The following is a 17,596-nucleotide window of genomic DNA, read 5'->3' on the forward strand; positions in this document are numbered from 1 at the left end:
CGTGGCTTCAGACTCGGACTGAGAGTCTCAGCACATGCTGGGAGATGTAGTCCTCCCCATATACACTCTCTGTAGTGTCCCACCTGGACACATGGAAGTCTGTCCAAACTCAGACAGACTCCCTCCACTCTCTCACATGTGCCAAACACCTCAATTACATAGCCCTGTAACCACACCCAAAGGGGATCACATGGCTATGACATCACCAAAGGTTGTATAGACACACAGGCTTCCCTGACACAGTGTAACAGAAAGATCAGCAGTACCTCTGCTGATCAATACACCCTGGAGCCTGCATCCCAAGGCCACCCACCTTGAGACCCACAATGGTCATTTAGGACCCTGCTCCTGTTACCACACTGAATGTGCCTGTACACCCGTCCTGGGACACCCACACAGCGCCCCCTAGCCGACACAGTGGTAACTACACCACATACCTCCCCCCTCTGTTCAAACTTGTGGGGTTGAACACATGACATCACCCAGGTATCTTGAGACCTGGCACCCATGTCACCTTGCCCTACAAGTCGAGAGGACCATCTCCGTCTGTTTCGGTAGTCAAACTGCCTCATATTCACGTTAGGCCTCCCCCGCCCCCAGCGGTCAGTATCTCGGCCTTGGGCTTTGGCCTTCCCGTCAACGTCCGTCAGTGTGATCAGACACTCTTTAGTCTCCACCTGTTTGCAGTGCGCTCCGTCACCCGACCTTTCTCTCACCGGCCGGCTCTCCCAGTTCACACTGACATGAGTCCCACGTCCAGCTGGGCCAACTGGCTGGTCTGAGTCTGACCCTCTGTCACTATGTCCACCACCGGGTCTCGTGCCTATGTTACTACGATTAGAACGGCCACTTGCGGACTCTCGACGTTCTTGCCTTCGACTACCTGTCCTTTCATTCCTTGGAGGATCCCTTCGGGTCCTTACACCTTGGGTTGGAGGTGGACGCCACCTGACGTTCTCTATCTGCTCATTCATCTGCAGTCGATCCTGTCTTAGCTGCTCAATCTCCTTCAGGTACGCTACCCGATATTCCAGGAGCATGCGAAGCTTCCCAATGCTTTCCACCGAACCAACCACAATGACAGGAACCATGTCATCTTCAATAACGACTTGGATTTCACCAGCAGGTGGGATCCTCACTCTCTTCACACAGGATCGATTCACCATCTCCTGCATCACCTTTCCAAGTCTGCCAACGACTTTCCCCACCAGATTTCTGGGTACCGGAATTATGTCTTCCACAAAGCCCAGCCGACTTTGTGCTTCCCTTGCAAGCTCCAGACGTCGAGCGGCTTTCCTATTACGCTCCACGAGCATCTGTTTCGTGCGGAGACATTGTAGGTGCATCTCCTTCAGGACAGCCACCCTTCTTTCTGTGTCTTCCGTTTCTGCCAGTATCACCAACTGGTCTGTTTCTGGTGCCCAGCTCACACTATAGGCCTTTACTGCCTTTTTAAAGGTCTCATGCACACCTTCGCTGGCACACGCTTCTCGCACGTCTTCGGGTACCTCCATCACGCACTTGAAGGTCATGGACTTGCTCTCATCCTGGACAGATGGCTCTGGGTTCCCCACGGACACTTCCCTCAAGGTATCTGCCAAGACCGGGTGACTGTCTTGTGCAGCTCTTGGTTCACCATCTTCCTGAGATTTACAGTCTTCAGGACCCTTTTCCAAGATGGGCTTTGGCAGTTCTGCCTTGCTATCAGTCGGGCACGGCCGCTGTACGTCTTCGCCCATCCACTTCTTCTGCAGAAGACCTTTTACTACTCCACTGAGTTCTTGCAGAACTTTATCTCGCTCCTCTGCCAGGTAGCGATGCTGATCCTCTCTCCTGAGAATCTCCTGTTGATGCTTCTCTTGGGCCTCTCTGAGCACCTCCATATCTTCCAACAGAGTCTTGTTCATGGTTTTACATGCTGACAGGTGACCTCTGAGCTCAGAGACTTCCTTCTCCAGCTCATCCACTCTGTGCTCAGCTGCTTGCCTTAGGACTCTTTCCCGTTCGACATGTTCTGTTACAGTCTCCTTTATCAGCTGTATCTCATGATCTTGTTCTCTTTTGGCCAGCACGTGTCTCACCACTACCTCTTTAATTATATCATCAAAGGGTACCACTGGGTCAGTCACACCAGTCGAGTGAACCCTCCAGTTACCGTCCAGCACCAATGTGTCTAGTCCAGTAGTCTCATCTCCCAGCCCACCATCTGTCTTATCACGAGACGTCAGGTCCGTCAGTTGGGCAGATGTACTTCTTCCTCTGGTCAGTTCTACCTCTGACCTGTCCATGTCAGGAGCCGTCACTGTCTCAGTGTCCGCTGGCCCCACAGTCGAAGCATCTCCATCATCCGACCAAATGTCATCAAACAAAAGAAAGTCCCGGCCCCTCTCCCAGGCATAGACTAAGTCCCGTGGTATCCCTCTACCTTGGCACTCACCACCTTTGGTCCCCTCAAACACTACTGTGTCTACTGCGTAGTTCACCGTGACCCCGTGTTTACAGCGAACCCTGACGTTTTTCTCGGTCAGAGAGAAAACGAGAGGCGTTCCTGTCAGAGTCACCTGACTCTCTGAGTCCAGCCGACCAAAGGCTCCTTCCCGGTGCAGCATCACTGTACACATCTGTGGCCCGTCATTACTACCTGGAAAGGATATTCCACATTCTGAAAAAGACCTGCACATACACTGCGGTACTCCAGACGTACCTACTGAGTCACCTAGTGCTGTCACTTCTTCAAACTTGGCCCCTTTCTGGACCACCACCCCGCTTTGGGTTGCCACTCCAATTTGGGTCACCGCCCCCTTTCGGGACTCCACCCCCTTTTGGGTTACCACTCCAATTTGGGTCACCTCCCCCTTTTGTGACTCCACCCCTTTTTGGGTTACCACTCTAATTTGGGTCACCGCCCCCTTTTGGGACTCCACCCCTTTTTTGGTTACCACTCCCTTTTGGGTCACCGCCCCCTTTTGGGATTTCCCCATGTCCGTTCTGCAGAACTTCTTATGCCACAGTTCACACAGTACAGTTTGTCTCTCACGATACCACACAAGTCTTTGCTGGCACCACCACAGCTCCTGCTGTCACTGATCACCGGCACCTCCGGCTGCTGTTCACACACATACACAGCGGCTGGTGTCACTGCAGCTCCTGCTGCGCCATCTTCGTGGACCCGCCGATCCACCGGAAGCCGCTTGTCACCTTCGTAACCCCGCCGGGATACTGGAAGCCGCTTGTCACCCTCAAAGATAAAAAAGCCACAAAAGTGCGCCCATAGGGCCTTACCAGTGCAGGTATAATGGGTTATGCAGCAATAATACAGGGTACTCACCCTTAATAGTTGTGTAAAGCCACAACTACTGTATCCGCTTAGTCACATGCAATAAAGCTGCAGCAGGATGGTGTAGACAGACAGCGTCTGCTACCAATGCTCCCAGGGCAGATCCCTTAAAGAAAACACCAGGTCCCTGTGCTGCGAGACCTTCGTGACCCCACTGAGCCACAGCAAGCACCTTCAGGTTTTGCAGAGGAAAAAAAAAAAAAAAAAAAAAAAAAAAAAAAAAAAAAAAACACATGCACAGTCTCTCACATGTCCTGTTCGTGTGCCACTCAGGACGTACCGTCTCCACCTGAGACCGTCCAACACACAGGGCACACCGGGTGCTATTCAGGGAGCCGACCCTCCTCCCAGGGTCTCCCAACACACCAGCCTCACCAGGTCCAGGGGCTCAGCGGGTGCTCTTCAGGACATCCGTCTCCGCCTGAGACTGCCCAACACACGCCTCACCAGGTCCAAGGTCATAGCACGTGTTCCAGGGATCCGATTCCTCTCCCAGAACCTCCCAACACTGACCCTCCAGGACCTTGCTCACTGACCCCTCCAAGAACACAGTCTCTCACTGACCCTGGTGCAGACTCCTGTCTGTTACCTGTGTCGGCCACACAGGTTCCTGGACGCCTCTTCTCCTCCAGAGGTATCCCACAAATATTAACACAGTCACTTTCTCTGACCTCGGTCAGTATTACTCACGGTTGTCAGACCGTCTGCTCTCCTGGCTCAGAATCGCCAGCGCTGTCACACGTGCTTCTGGGAATCGCTGCCCGCAGTCTGTCACCAATTGTAGGGATGTGACTCGCTCAGGTGCAGCGGGAGACAATCATGAGGCAGGTTCTTCCCAAAGTTCATGAGGTTTATTTGCTCCATAAACCATAGACAGCATAACACTGAAATGTAACCTTCACTTCAGGCAAAGGAACAGAAATGTCCGTGGCTTCAGACTCGGACTGAGAGTCTCAGCACATGCTGGGAGATGTAGTCCTCCCCATATACACTCTCTGTAGTGTCCCACCTGGACACATGGAAGTCTGTCCACACTCAGACAGACTCCCTCCACTCTCTCACATGTGCCAAACACCTCAATTACATAGCCCTGTAACCACACCCAAAGGGGATCACATGGCTATGACATCACCAAAGGTTGTATAGACACACAGGCTTCCCTGACACAGTGTAACAGAAAGATCAGCAGTACCTCTGCTGATCAATACACCCTGGAGCCTGCATCCCAAGGCCACCCACCTTGAGACCCACAATGGTCATTTAGGACCCTGCTCCTGTTACCACACTGAATGTGCCTGTACACCCGTCCTGGGACACCCACACAGCGCCCCCTAGCCGACACAGTGGTAACTACACCACAATATATATATATATAAATTATACATAAATACACACACACAGACAGATAGATAAATAAAAAACCTACAACAGACAAAATGAGAAAAACCCTGCTGCAATTAACCCCTTCATGACTTAGCCTATTTTGACCTTAATGACCTGGCCACTTTTTGCAATTCTGACCAGTGTCCCTTTATGAGGTAATAACTCGAACGCTTCCACGGATCCTAGTGATTCTGAGATAGTTATTTCGTGACATATTGGGCTTCATGTTAGTGGTAAATTTAGGTCGATAATTTTTGCGTTTATTTGTGAAAAAAAACGTAAATTTGGCGAAAATTTTGCAATTTTCAAATTTTTATTCTGTTAAAGGGAATGTGCCATCCCGAAAAATTTTTTTCAGCAATTGAAAAAATGTAGAAGTAATGTTTACATTTTCTTAAAAAATTTTATCATTTGTTTTTAATTTTGTAAAATATGAAAAATAATTTTAAAAAGTTTGGCATTTCCACTTGCTAACACGAGGGGGAGCAGATACTGAAATTTGGCACAAAAACCTTGTGTACAACTAGCTCACATTAATGTCCTGCAGTAATTATGGGGTACAGTGTCCATGATGTTTGATTTTGATATATGATCATGCCCTAAAATGGACACTGTATGGGCGGAATCTGCTGACATGGGTGTGGTGTCACTCCTCTCCTCCCCTACTGGGTGCTTGCTAAGGGAAAAGAGATGACATTTAGGAACACAGTGAGCAGCCATTTTGATGGGGCCTGCAAAGTTACTGACTGTCTTTTCATGTAAAGTCTGGATCAGAACAGGCCACCAATCAGCAGAAATGTTTCCTGGATTTCTGTGGAGCAGACAAGCAGACGGTCCATCCATGTGTATAAAACACAGCGCTCTATGTACAATCCCTGGCACCGAACAGGGTGCCCCCAACAGACCAGCACACTGCTCTCCTGAAATACTCTGTGTAGCTGTCACCCTGCTCCTTCCTCCATATATCAGGCCCCTGTCGCCTCGCTTTCACACATTGCCAGGACAGGATCTGAGGCGAGGAATGGGGTCTTCGGTCACCGAGGATGGCAGGCAGCAAGGATTCTGGGAGCAGGGTGACAGCAGCACAGAGTATTTCAGGAGAGCAGTGTGCTGGTCTATGGGGGGGCACAGAGGGAGGTATATGGGGGAGGAGCAGGGTGACAGCAGCACAGAGTATTTCAGGAGAGCAGGGCGCTGGTCTATGGGGGGCACAGAGGGAGCTATATGGGGGAGGAGCAGGGAGACAGCAGCACAGAGTATTTCAGGAGAGCAGTGTGCTGGTCTATGGGGGGCACACAGAGAGATATATGGTAGAGAGAGCAGAGTGACAGCAGCACAGAGTATTTCAGGAGAGCAGTGCGCTGGTCTATGGGGGGCACAGAGGGAGATGTATGGGGAAGGAGCAGGGTGACAGCAGCACAGAGTATTTCAGGAGAGCAGTGCGCTGGTCTATGGGGGAGGAGCAGGGTGACAGCAGAACAGAGAATTTCAGGAGAGCAGTGCGCTAGTCTATGGGGGGCACAGAGGGAGATATATGGGGAAGGAGCAGGGAGACAGCAGCACAGAAATCCAGGAAACATTTCTGCTGATTGATGGCCTGTTCTGATCCAGACTTTGCATGCAAAGACCCCATTCCCCTCCTCAGATTCTGTCCTGGCGATGTGTGAAAGCGAGGCGACAGGCGCAGTCCGGGGTGACGCTGGGAAGCAGGATGGGGGGAAATGTAGCCATACAGTAACGATAAAAATGAGACCCCTCTCTTCAGCTGCCTCACCAGCCCTCCCTTGACTGCACCTATTACCCCTGACCCGTGTGCAGCTGCTCAGCCAGAACCACCCTAGAATGGGTCCCCTTTTAGCAGATCACAAATAATACCGCCATATACTTCACACACAATGCCGCCATATAGATCACACACAATACCACCATGTAGATCACACATAAAACCAGCAGGGTGACAGCAGCACAGAGTATTTCAGTAGAGCAGTATCACACGGCAGAGAATTAGATACACGGCTCAGCAGACAGTATCACACAGGAGAGGATTAAATACACGGCTCAGCAGACAGTATCACACAGGATAGGAATAGATACACGGCTCAGCAGACAGTATCACACAGGAGAGGATGAGATACACGGTTCAGCAGTCAGTATCACACAGGAGAGGATTAGGTACACGGCTCAGCAGACTATCACACAGGAGAGGATTAGATACATGGCTCAGCAGACAGTATCACACAGGAGAGGATTAGATACATGGCTCAGCAGTCAGTATCACACAGGAGAGGATTAGATACACGGTTCAGCAGTCAGTATCACACAAGAGAGGATTAGATACACGGTTCAGCAGTCAGTATCACACAAGAGAGGATTAGATACACGGTTCAGCAGACAGTATCACACAGGAGAGGATTAGATACACGGCTCAGCAGTCAGTATCACACAGGAGAGGATTAGATACACGGCTCAGCAGACAGTATCACACAGGAGAGGATTAGATACACGGCTCAGCAGACAGTATCACACAGGAGGATTAGATACACGGTTCAGCAGTCAATATCACACAGGAAAGGATTAGATACACAGCTCAGCAGTATCACAGGAGAGGATTAGATACACGGTTCAGCAGTCAGTATCACACAGGAGAGGATTAGATACACGGTTCAGCAGTCAGTATCACAGGAGATGATTAGATACACGGCTCAGCAGACAGTATCACACAGGAGAGGATTAGATACACGACTCAGCAGACAGTATCACACAGGATAGGATTAGATACACGGTTCAGCAGTCAGTATCACACAAGAGAGGATTAGATACACGGTTCAGCAGTCAGTATCACACAGGAGAGGATTAGATACACGGCTCAGCAGGCAGTATCACAGGAGACAGTATTACAGATATGCCCACACTGGTGAAACTTCCAGCCCCCCCCCCCCCCCCCCAATTATACACTAGACTATGGGCTGTATATGTCACTGTCCTCCTCAGACAGCCATGAAAGCTCTCATAAAAGCAAAGGTGTCAGATTACCGGAGATCTCTGGGGCTGTGAGTGAGGAGGTGGAGACAGAGCAGGAGGACAGTGGAGCTGGAGCAGGAAGCACAGTGCAGAAAGTGGAGCTCAGCAGATAACACTGGGCTACAGTAAAATGGCGCCCAGCCACACCTACAGCAGTGAATGGTGCAGCCCACAGGGGCGTGCCCAGTTCACTGCTAATGAGGCTGCATGGTGGAGTCAGGAGCCAAACACAGTCTCCTATGTCCAGGGACGGCCATATTTGCAGACTGTATGAGTCCTCCCCAGATCTGCAAATCAAGATGGCAGCGCCCAGTGGCTATGTTAAAGGGAAGGTGCCATCCAAAAAATTTTTTTTTCAGCAATTGAAAAAATGTAAAGAATTAATGTTTACATTTTCTTAAAAAATATTATAATTTGTTTTTAATTTTGCAAAATATGAAAAATAATTTTAAAAAGTTTGGCATTTCCACTTGTTAACACTAGGGGGAGCAGCTACTGAAATATGGCACAAAAACCTATGACATCTAGGAACACAGTGAGCAGCCATTTTGATGGGGCCTGCAAAGTTACTGACTGTCTTTGCATGTAAACTCTGGATCAGAACAGCCATCAATCAGCCTGATCCAGACTTTGCAGGCAAAGACCCCATTCCCCTCCTCAGATCCTGTCCTGGCGATGTGTGAAAGCGAGGCGACAGGCGCAGTCCGGGGTGACGCTGGGAAGCAGGATGGGGGAAATGTAGCCATACAGTAACGATAAAAATGAGACCCCTCTCTTCAGCTGCCTCCCCAGCCCTCCCCTGACTGCACCTATTACCCCTGACCTGTGTGCAGGTGCTCAGCCAGAACCACCCTAGAATGGGTCCCCTTTTAGCAGATAATACTGCCATAGTGTTCTTACATAATACCGCCATATACTTCATACATAATGCCGCCATATAGTTCATACACAATATCACCATGTAGATCTCACACAAAACCAGCAGGGTGACAGCAGCACAGAGTATTTCAGGAGAGCAGTATCACACGGGATAGGATTAGATACACGGCTCAGCAGGCAGCATCACACAGGAGAGGATTAGATACACGGCTCAGCAGTCAGTATCACACAGGATAGGATTAGATGCACGGCTCAGCAGACAGAATCACACAGGAGAGGATTAAATACACGGCTCAGCAGGCAACATCACACAGGAGAGGATTAGATACACGGCTCAGCAATCAGTATCACACAGGATTGGATTAGATGCACGGCTCAGCAGACAGTATCACACAGGAGAGGATTAGATACACGGCTCAGCAGTCAGTATCACACAGGGGAGGATTAGATACACGGCTCAGCAGTCAGTATGACACAGGGGAGGATTAGATACACAGCTCAGCAGGCAGTATCACACAAGACAGTATTACAGATATGCCCACACTGGTGAAACTTCCAGCCCCCCCATACACTAGACTATGGGCTGTATATGTCACTGTCCTCAGACAGCCATAAAAGCTGTCATAAAAGGGAAGGTGTCAGATTACCGGAGATCACTGGGGCTGTGAGTGAGGAGGCAGAGACAGAGCAGAAGAACACAGTAGAGCAGGAAGCACAGGGCTGAGCCTGGAGTAAGCAGGACAGAGGAGCATAGAGGAAAGTCACCCGCACTCACCACTCTCCATCCTCCAGCTCCAATGAGCGGTTCTCTCCTCTGCTGACCACCTTCTCCATATCTACAGCCCCTCCTCACAACACAGGACCTGTTATGCCACAAGTGGTCCTGTGATAGAGGGTAAGTGGAGCTCAGCAGATAGCACTGGGCTACAGTAAAATGGCCCCCAGCCACACCTACAGCAGTGAATGGTGCAGCCCACAGGGGCGTGCCCAGTTCTCTGCTACTGAGGCTGCAATGTTAAGAGATAGGGTCGGGAACCGACCGCAGTCTCCTATGTCCAGGGACGGCCATATTTGCAGACTGTATGAGTCCTCCACAGATCTGCAAATCAAGATGGCAGCGCCCAGTGGCTACATTAAAACATTATTACAAACAAACCATAAATCCTGGTTAGTACAACATTTGCTGAAACAACATGTTTTGTTACTTACTATTTTTTGGCAAATTATATAAAATTGCGGCACCTTTCCTTTAAACCACAGAGTTATGTGACACAAAATAGTTAATAAATAACATTTCCCACATGTCTACTGAACATCAGCACAATTTTGGAAACAAAATATTTTTTTTGTTAGCAAGTTATAAGGGTTAAAAGTTTACCAGCGATTTCTCATTTTTACAACAAACTTTATAAAATCATATTTTTTTTAGGGACCACCTCACATTTGAAGTCACTTTGAGGGGTCTATATGGCAGAAAATACCCAAAAGTGACACCATTCTAAAAACTGCACCCCTCAAGCTACTCAAAATTACATTCAAGAAGATTATTAACCCTTCAGGTGCTTCACAGGAACTAAAGCAACGTGGAAGGAAAAAATGGTCATTTTAATTTTTCCAACAAAATTTTTTTGTAGCATCAATTTTTTCATTTTCACATGGGCAACAGGATAAAATGGATCCTAAAATTTGTTGGACAATTTCTTCTGAGTACACCAATACCTCATATGTGGTCATAAACCACTGTTTGGGCACACGGCAGGGCTTGGAAGCGAAGGAGCGCCATTTGACTTTTTGAATGGAAAATATGCTGGAATATTTAGCGGTTGCCATGTCACGTTTGGAGAGCCCCTGTGTGCCTAAACGTTTGAGCTCCCCCACAAGTGACCCCATTTTGGAAACTAGACTCCCCCAAGGAACTTATCTAGATGCATAGTAAGCACTTTGAACCCCCAGGTGCTTCACAAATTGATCCGTAAAAAAGTACTTTTTTTTTTTTTCACAAAAATGTTCTTTAGCCTCAGTTTTTTCATTTCCACATGGGCAACAGGATAAAATGGATCCTACAACTTGTTGGGCAATTTCTCCTGAGTACACCGATACCTCATATGTGGTCATAAACCATTGTTTGGGCGCACGGCAGGGCCTGGAAGGGAAGGAGCGCCATTTGACTTTTTGAATGGAAAATTAGCTCCAATAGTTAGCGGACACCATGTCTCGTTTGGAGAGCCCCTGTGTGCCTAAACAGTGAAAAAACCCCACAAGTGACACCATTTTAGAAACTAGACCCCTTAAGGAACTTATCTAGATGTGTAGTGAGCACTTTGAACCCCCAAATGCTTCACAGAAGTTTATAACGCAAAGCAGTGAAAATAAAAAATCATTTTTTTCCCTCAAAAATGATTATTTAGCCGGCTATTTTTTATTTTCACAAAGCTTACAGGAGAAATTGGACCACAAAAGTTGTTGTGCTATTTGTCCTGAGTGCACAGATACTCCATATGTAGGGTGGAACCACTGTTTGGGCGCATGGGAGAGCTTGGAAGGGAAGGAGTGCCATTTTGGAATGCAGACTTTGATGGAATGTTCTGCAGGCGTCATGTTGCGTTTACAGAGCCCCTGTGTGCCTAAACTTTGGAGCTCCCCCACAATTGACCCCATTTAGGAAACTAGACCCCCTAAGGAACTTATGTAGATGCATAGTGAGCACTTTGAACCCCCAGGTGCTTCACAGAAGTTTATAACGCAGAGCCGTGAAAATAAAAATCAATGGTGGCGTCATGTCGCGTTTGGAGACCCCCTGATGTGCCTAAACAGTGGAAACCCCTCAATTCTAACTCCAACCCTAACACCAACACACCCCTAACCACAACCCTAACACACCTCTAACCCTAATCCCAACCCTAACCATAACCCTAACAACAAGCCTAACCCTAATCCCAACCCTAACCCCAACACACCCCAAACCCTAATCTTAACCCTAATTCCAACCCTAACCCTAATTCCAACCCTATCCCTAATACAAAAACAAAAATATTTTATTTATTTTATAGGGGTGATTTACTATTTTTTTAATTTTGATCACTGTGATAGGAAGGGGAGCAGATGATGACGGCGGTGGGAGATCGCCCCCATCACCTAGTGAGGGGGGGGGGGTCGGATCTGTGTCTCCAGCCATGCCCGATGCTGGTGATTTTCAGGAATTAACGCAAAGTGGTATAGCCGGAATGAAAAAGTGTATGCTCATCACCTAAATGTCGCTAACTTCTGAACTTACCGCTATAGCCGGGAGACTCTAAGGCTGCTATTTGACCATGAACTGCTATGGCAAACATCAGGACCACACAATCATGATCTTGGTGTGTCAATTAGATTAAAGCGGAAGCCCCCACAATCTATTAACCATTTGTTTGATGTAGTCACTTTTGACAGCAACAACTAAGGGGTTAAACAGATATGGACGGTGCCAACACTAACCGTTTGTGATACAGCAAGTTGTCAGCTATAGTGTACAGCCGACAGCTGCTGGATTGTCACCTGGTATGGGGATGATATTCTCTTTATCTCAGGTCAGTAAAAAGACGTATAGACTGTCATTAACGGGTTAAACCTAGTTTATGACTGCAGTAAATGTGGGCTGAATCTGTTCATGTGTGACCTCTCAGTATTGCAGTGCGCAGGCGCCAGGAAAGTTCAGAGAGCTCTGGCGCCTGCGCACTGCAGTAATTTACTCTGCACTCAACAGGTCAGATAAAGTACGCCTGCGCCAGAGCTGCGGCAGAAGTAAGAAGGAGGGCGGCATCGCTAGAAGATGGGAGGTGCCACACCGGACCGCGACATCAATTGGACCAGACCGGACGCCCGGGTGAGTATAGTCTAACTTGTTTTTCTCATCTTTCAGGTTACATCGGTGGATTATCTACAGCATTACAGAATGGTGCAGATAAGCCCCTGATGGTGGTGATAGGGATAAAAATAGGTGACAGATTCCCTTTAACGCATCCGTTACATAGCGGCATTAACGCTATGTAACGGATGCGTTAACGCACCCACAGACTATTACTAAGCGCACCGCTAACACATTTCATAAGCGTCATGCGTTAGCGATGTGCCGTCATTCTGTGACGGACTCTCAGTTTAACTCATGCATTGAACGGACTGCATTAACGCTATGTAAACCTGGCCTTATTCAGCAAGCTATAACGCTTACCGAATAAGCTGCAGAGGGTACCCGGATACATGGAGCGTGCCGGCTGATCGGCTCCGCAGCTGCGTGTGTCATCTGTGTCACTGGCACAGCACATGCATGGAGAGCCCAACACACAGGATATCCATGCATATGCTGTGACACAGCTGCAACACATGCACACACGCGCTCCATGTATCCGGGTTTCCGCTGTAGCTTTTTTGATAATCGCTATCGGGGTCACGCATTACACCACTACTCCCATAGAAGTGGATGGGTCGGGGTCACGCATTACACCACTACTCCCATAGAAGTCGATGGAGCGGGGGTCACGCATTACACCACTGCTCGCATAGAAGTGGATGAAACGGTGTCACACATTACACATCACTGATTCCATAGAAATGTGAAACCTTGCATAAAAACTATACAAATCTGGTATTACAATAGAATTCCCAGAAACAATTATGGGCATAAGCGATGCCTATATTCAATAATCAACAATCCAAATGGATTTTAACCTTTTTATATACCCAAAAATTCAAAAGTTTAATAATGTAAACTCCAAGATATATTGATAAAAAAAGAAAAAAGGAGCGCTATACATAAAAATATTTTAAAAAATATCATTTATTATTACAGAGAATATTTGCATAAATACAATAAAAAAAACAAATAATAATGTTTCACACGTGACCCTAGATGTTATACTAATGATCCAGGACAGATATCAGGCAGGTATAATAAGAAAAGCACAAAAGCGTAAATAACATCTATATCAATGTCATATAAATATTCAGTATTATTACAAATTATGACCATTAATCGATAGGATTACAATGGCGTTTATACATATACAGGAACCTGCCCTTAGTTCAAAGCCAAAATAACCGCTTAAGAAACAAAAAATAAAACTGGTGCTTTTAATGCTTACCCATGTGGTATGGTGCCTGGGTGCCCTGGAGACAAGTGTCACCCCTGACGAGAGTTTTGCGTTTGCTTTTTCGAAAGCAGTTTTATTTTTTGTTTCTTAAGCGGTTATTTTGGCTTTGAACTAAGGGCAGGTCCCTATATATGTATAAACGCCATTGTAATCCTATCGATTAATGGTCATAATTGTTTGTAATAATACTGAATATTTATATGACATTGATCTAGATGTTATGTATGTTTTTGTTCTTTTCTTATAATACCTGCATGATATCTGTCCTGGATCATTACTATAACATCTAGGGTCACATGTGAGACACTATTATTTGTTTTTTAACCCGTTAATGACCGCCAATACGTCTTAACTGACCTGAGATATAAGAGAATAGCATCCCCATACTGGGGACCATCCAGCAGCTGTTGGCTGTACACTCTAGCTGACAATTTGCTGCATCAGCCACGATCAGTGTTTTCACCGTCCAAATCTGTTTAACCCCTTAGATGCTGCTGTCAATAGTAACTACATCATATAAATGGTTAACATTGTGTGGTTTCTCCTTCTTTATCCCTATCAGCACCCTGAGATCATGATTGTGTAGTACTAATGTTTGCCATGGCAATTCACGACCAAATAGCGGCCTTATAGTCTGATGGCTGTTGTAACCTGTTCAGAAGTTAGCGCAATTTAGGTGGTAAAAATACACATTTTCATTCCAGACATGCCACTTTGCATTAATTCCTGAAAATCACCAGAAGGGTTAATAAACCACCTGACTGCAGTTTTCAATATGTCAGTAGGTGCTGTTTTTAAAATGCTATCACTTTTGGGGTTTTCCAATATATATGACCCTGAAAGTCACTTCAAACATGGATAGGTCCCTTAAAAAAATAAATTTTGTAAATTTCCTTGAAAAAATGAAAAATTACAGCTACATTTTAAAACCTCCTAAAAGGCTAATGAAATAAAATAACATTTTACAAATGGTGCTGATGTAAAGCAGACATGTGGGAAATGTTATTTATTCATGGTTTGCTGTGGTATGACTATCTGGATTAAAGGGATAATCAAAGTTTGAAAACTGCTAATTTTTTAAAATTTTTCTCAAATTTCTGATATTTTTTGTAAATAAACACAAAACATAACCTAAATTTACCATTATCAGAGTATAATGTGTCACGAAAAAACACTCTCAAAATCACTGGGATTTGTTGAAGCGTTCCAGAGTTATTACCAGATAAATTGACACTGGTCAGATTTCAAAAATTTGGCTCCGTCACTAAGGGGTTAATTGTATTTATGCAAATATTCTCTGTAATAATAAATTATATTTTTAAAAAATATTTTTATGTATTGCACTCCTTTTTCTTTTTTTATCAACAAATCTGGTATTGCTGTAATCGTACCGACCCACGAACAAATGTCTTAACACTTTTGCCAAATGATGAACGGTGCAAAAATATAATTGAATTGCTGGGTTTTATTCATTCTGTGTTTGAAAAATCTGAATGAAAAGTGATCAAAAATATTATATGCTCCAAAAAATTATGTAACTCGTCCCGCAAAAAATAAGACCTCAGTTCGCCTAAAAATAAAGTTAACGCTCTCAATTATATTATAAACTGTATGTATGTATGTATGTATGTATGTATCACCAACCAATCACAAAGCATCTTTCATTCACCAGAGTGGTTCAAAAGAAGCTGAGCTGTGATTGGTTGCTATGAGCAACAGTTTTCCTTGCAACCAATCACTAAGCATCTCTCATTTCACCAGAGCTGGTTTAAAATAAGCTGAGCTGTGATTGGTTGCTATGGGCAAGTTTTCCCACTTGACAACACCTCAGCAGACACTGACTGGGTGGGAGAAATCTAGCATCCCTGGGAACATAAGCTCCCAGCCATTGTCTGCCCCCCCCCCCCAGAAAGGAGCACAGAGCACTTTGGTTTTGACCCCAGGCCTCTCCGGTATGGAGGCTAAAACCGTTCCACTCAGCTCTGTGGTTCTGTCCCCAGGGTCTCATAAAGGGATCATTGGTATGGAAGTTAGATCAAATCCACTCTACGGTTTGGTACTGAGCCCAGGCCTTTCTTAAAGGGATCTCCAGTATGGAAGTCAGGGCAAATCCATCCAGCGCTTTGGTTTTGACCCCAGACCTTTCTTAAAGGGATCCCCGGTATGGAAGTCAGGGCAATTGCCTTCAAATGCTCTGGCTCTGACCCCAGGCCTCTCTTAAAGGGATCCCCTGTATGGAAGTCAGGGCAAATCCACTCAGCACTCTGGTTCTGACCCCAGGCCTCTCTTAAAGGGATCCCCGGTATGGAAGTTAGGACTGTTCCAGTCAGCGCTCTGGTTCTGACCCCAGGCTGACAGGATGATGTGGAATATTAGGGGGAGTAGTCCGGTGGCTCTGGCTGACGGGATGATGTGGAATATTAGAGGTAGTAGTCCGGTAGCTCTGGCTGATGGGATGATGTGGGATATTAGGGGTAGTAGTCCGGTGGTTTTGACGGGATGATGTGGGATTAGTAGTCCGGTGGCTCTGGCTGACGGGACGATGTGGGATATTAGGGGTAGTAGTCCAGTAGCTCTTGCTGACGGGATGATGTGGGATATTAGTGAATGTAGCTATGCGGAGTGGGCAGGGCTATACACTCAGCTTTATATCTAATATATAAAGCTCAAGTGTGTGTGTGTGTGTGTGTATGTCCGGGATTGGCATCCGCACCGTCGCAGCTACAGCCACAAAATTTGGCACAGTCACACGTCTGGACCCCGAGAGTGTCCTAGGCTATGTTGTGAGGTGAAATTTTAACCCCGCGCGTTCCAATTCACCAATTTTGCCCCCATCTACATAATGGGGAAAAAGTGTGTATTAAGCCCCGCCCCGCATTATGATGTCATAATGGTTGCCATGGCGACGCTGATGTCATCATAGGTTGCAAGCCCCGCCGCTCATTATGATGTCATAACGGTTGACTATGGGATGGAGGATGTGTGATAGGTATATGGGCACTGGACTATGGGATGGAGGATATGTATGACGGGTATATGGGCACGGGACTATGGGATGGCGTATATGTATGATGGGTATATGGGCATGGGACTATGGGAGGGAGGATGTGTGATGGGTATATGGGCACTCAACTATGGGATGGAGGATATGTATGATGGGTATATGGGCACGGGCCTATGGGATCGTGGATATGTATGATGGGTATATGGGCACGGGACTATGGGATGGAGGATAATTATAATTTGCTATAACTAACCACAGTTAGTTACTATGCCCGGGCAGCGCCGGGCTCTTCCGCTAGTATATATATATATAATTGCCTTAAATTGTCTGTCATACACTTCTGTCTGGATGTCCCCGAATCCCACAATCCACTGCTCCGCACTGGAAGTACGCCGACCGCAGGGTGGATTTGATTGAAATCTAACTGATTTAAATCACGATTTAAATCACTAGTCAGTAAGGCTTGATTTAAATCAGTGATTTAAATCAAAGTTTCTACCTAAACTAGTTCTTGCTACTTTAACATGCAAGTAGATGAAGATTTTTAGAATCACTTTTTATATTACTTTTTTCTCCCCAGTTTAATGGGTTAATCATTCATATTTGGACACCACTGTTCTGTTGTACTTAGGAAGGAGAAAAATAATCCTGACCTTAATAACAATTTAAATAGATTTATTCAACTGAAACAATAACAACATTACAGCATAAGTTATTTGCTTAAACAAACATCCATGTTTGTTAACTAATTGGCTAAACAAAATATATATATATTTTAAGAAACTTAGACTGTCAGCCCAGCCGACACATGAAAACTTAAAAACTACTGTCCCTGCTGTCCTCTGT

At 46.2% G+C, this 17,596-nt stretch overlaps 1 protein-coding gene across 3 annotated transcripts in view; it reads right to left on the reverse strand.

The window, feature by feature from the left end:
- SAMD8 (sterile alpha motif domain containing 8) overlaps positions 1-17,596 on the reverse strand; it is a 158,883-nt gene that overhangs the window by 45,137 nt on the left and 96,150 nt on the right. The gene's annotated exons all lie outside the window — the stretch shown is intronic.

Source organism: Dendrobates tinctorius, unplaced genomic scaffold (assembly GCF_039654945.1).
Source record: "Dendrobates tinctorius isolate UK_male_01 unplaced genomic scaffold, ASM3965494v1 ptg000184l, whole genome shotgun sequence".
In the NCBI taxonomy this organism is placed as follows: domain Eukaryota; kingdom Metazoa; phylum Chordata; class Amphibia; order Anura; family Dendrobatidae; genus Dendrobates; species Dendrobates tinctorius.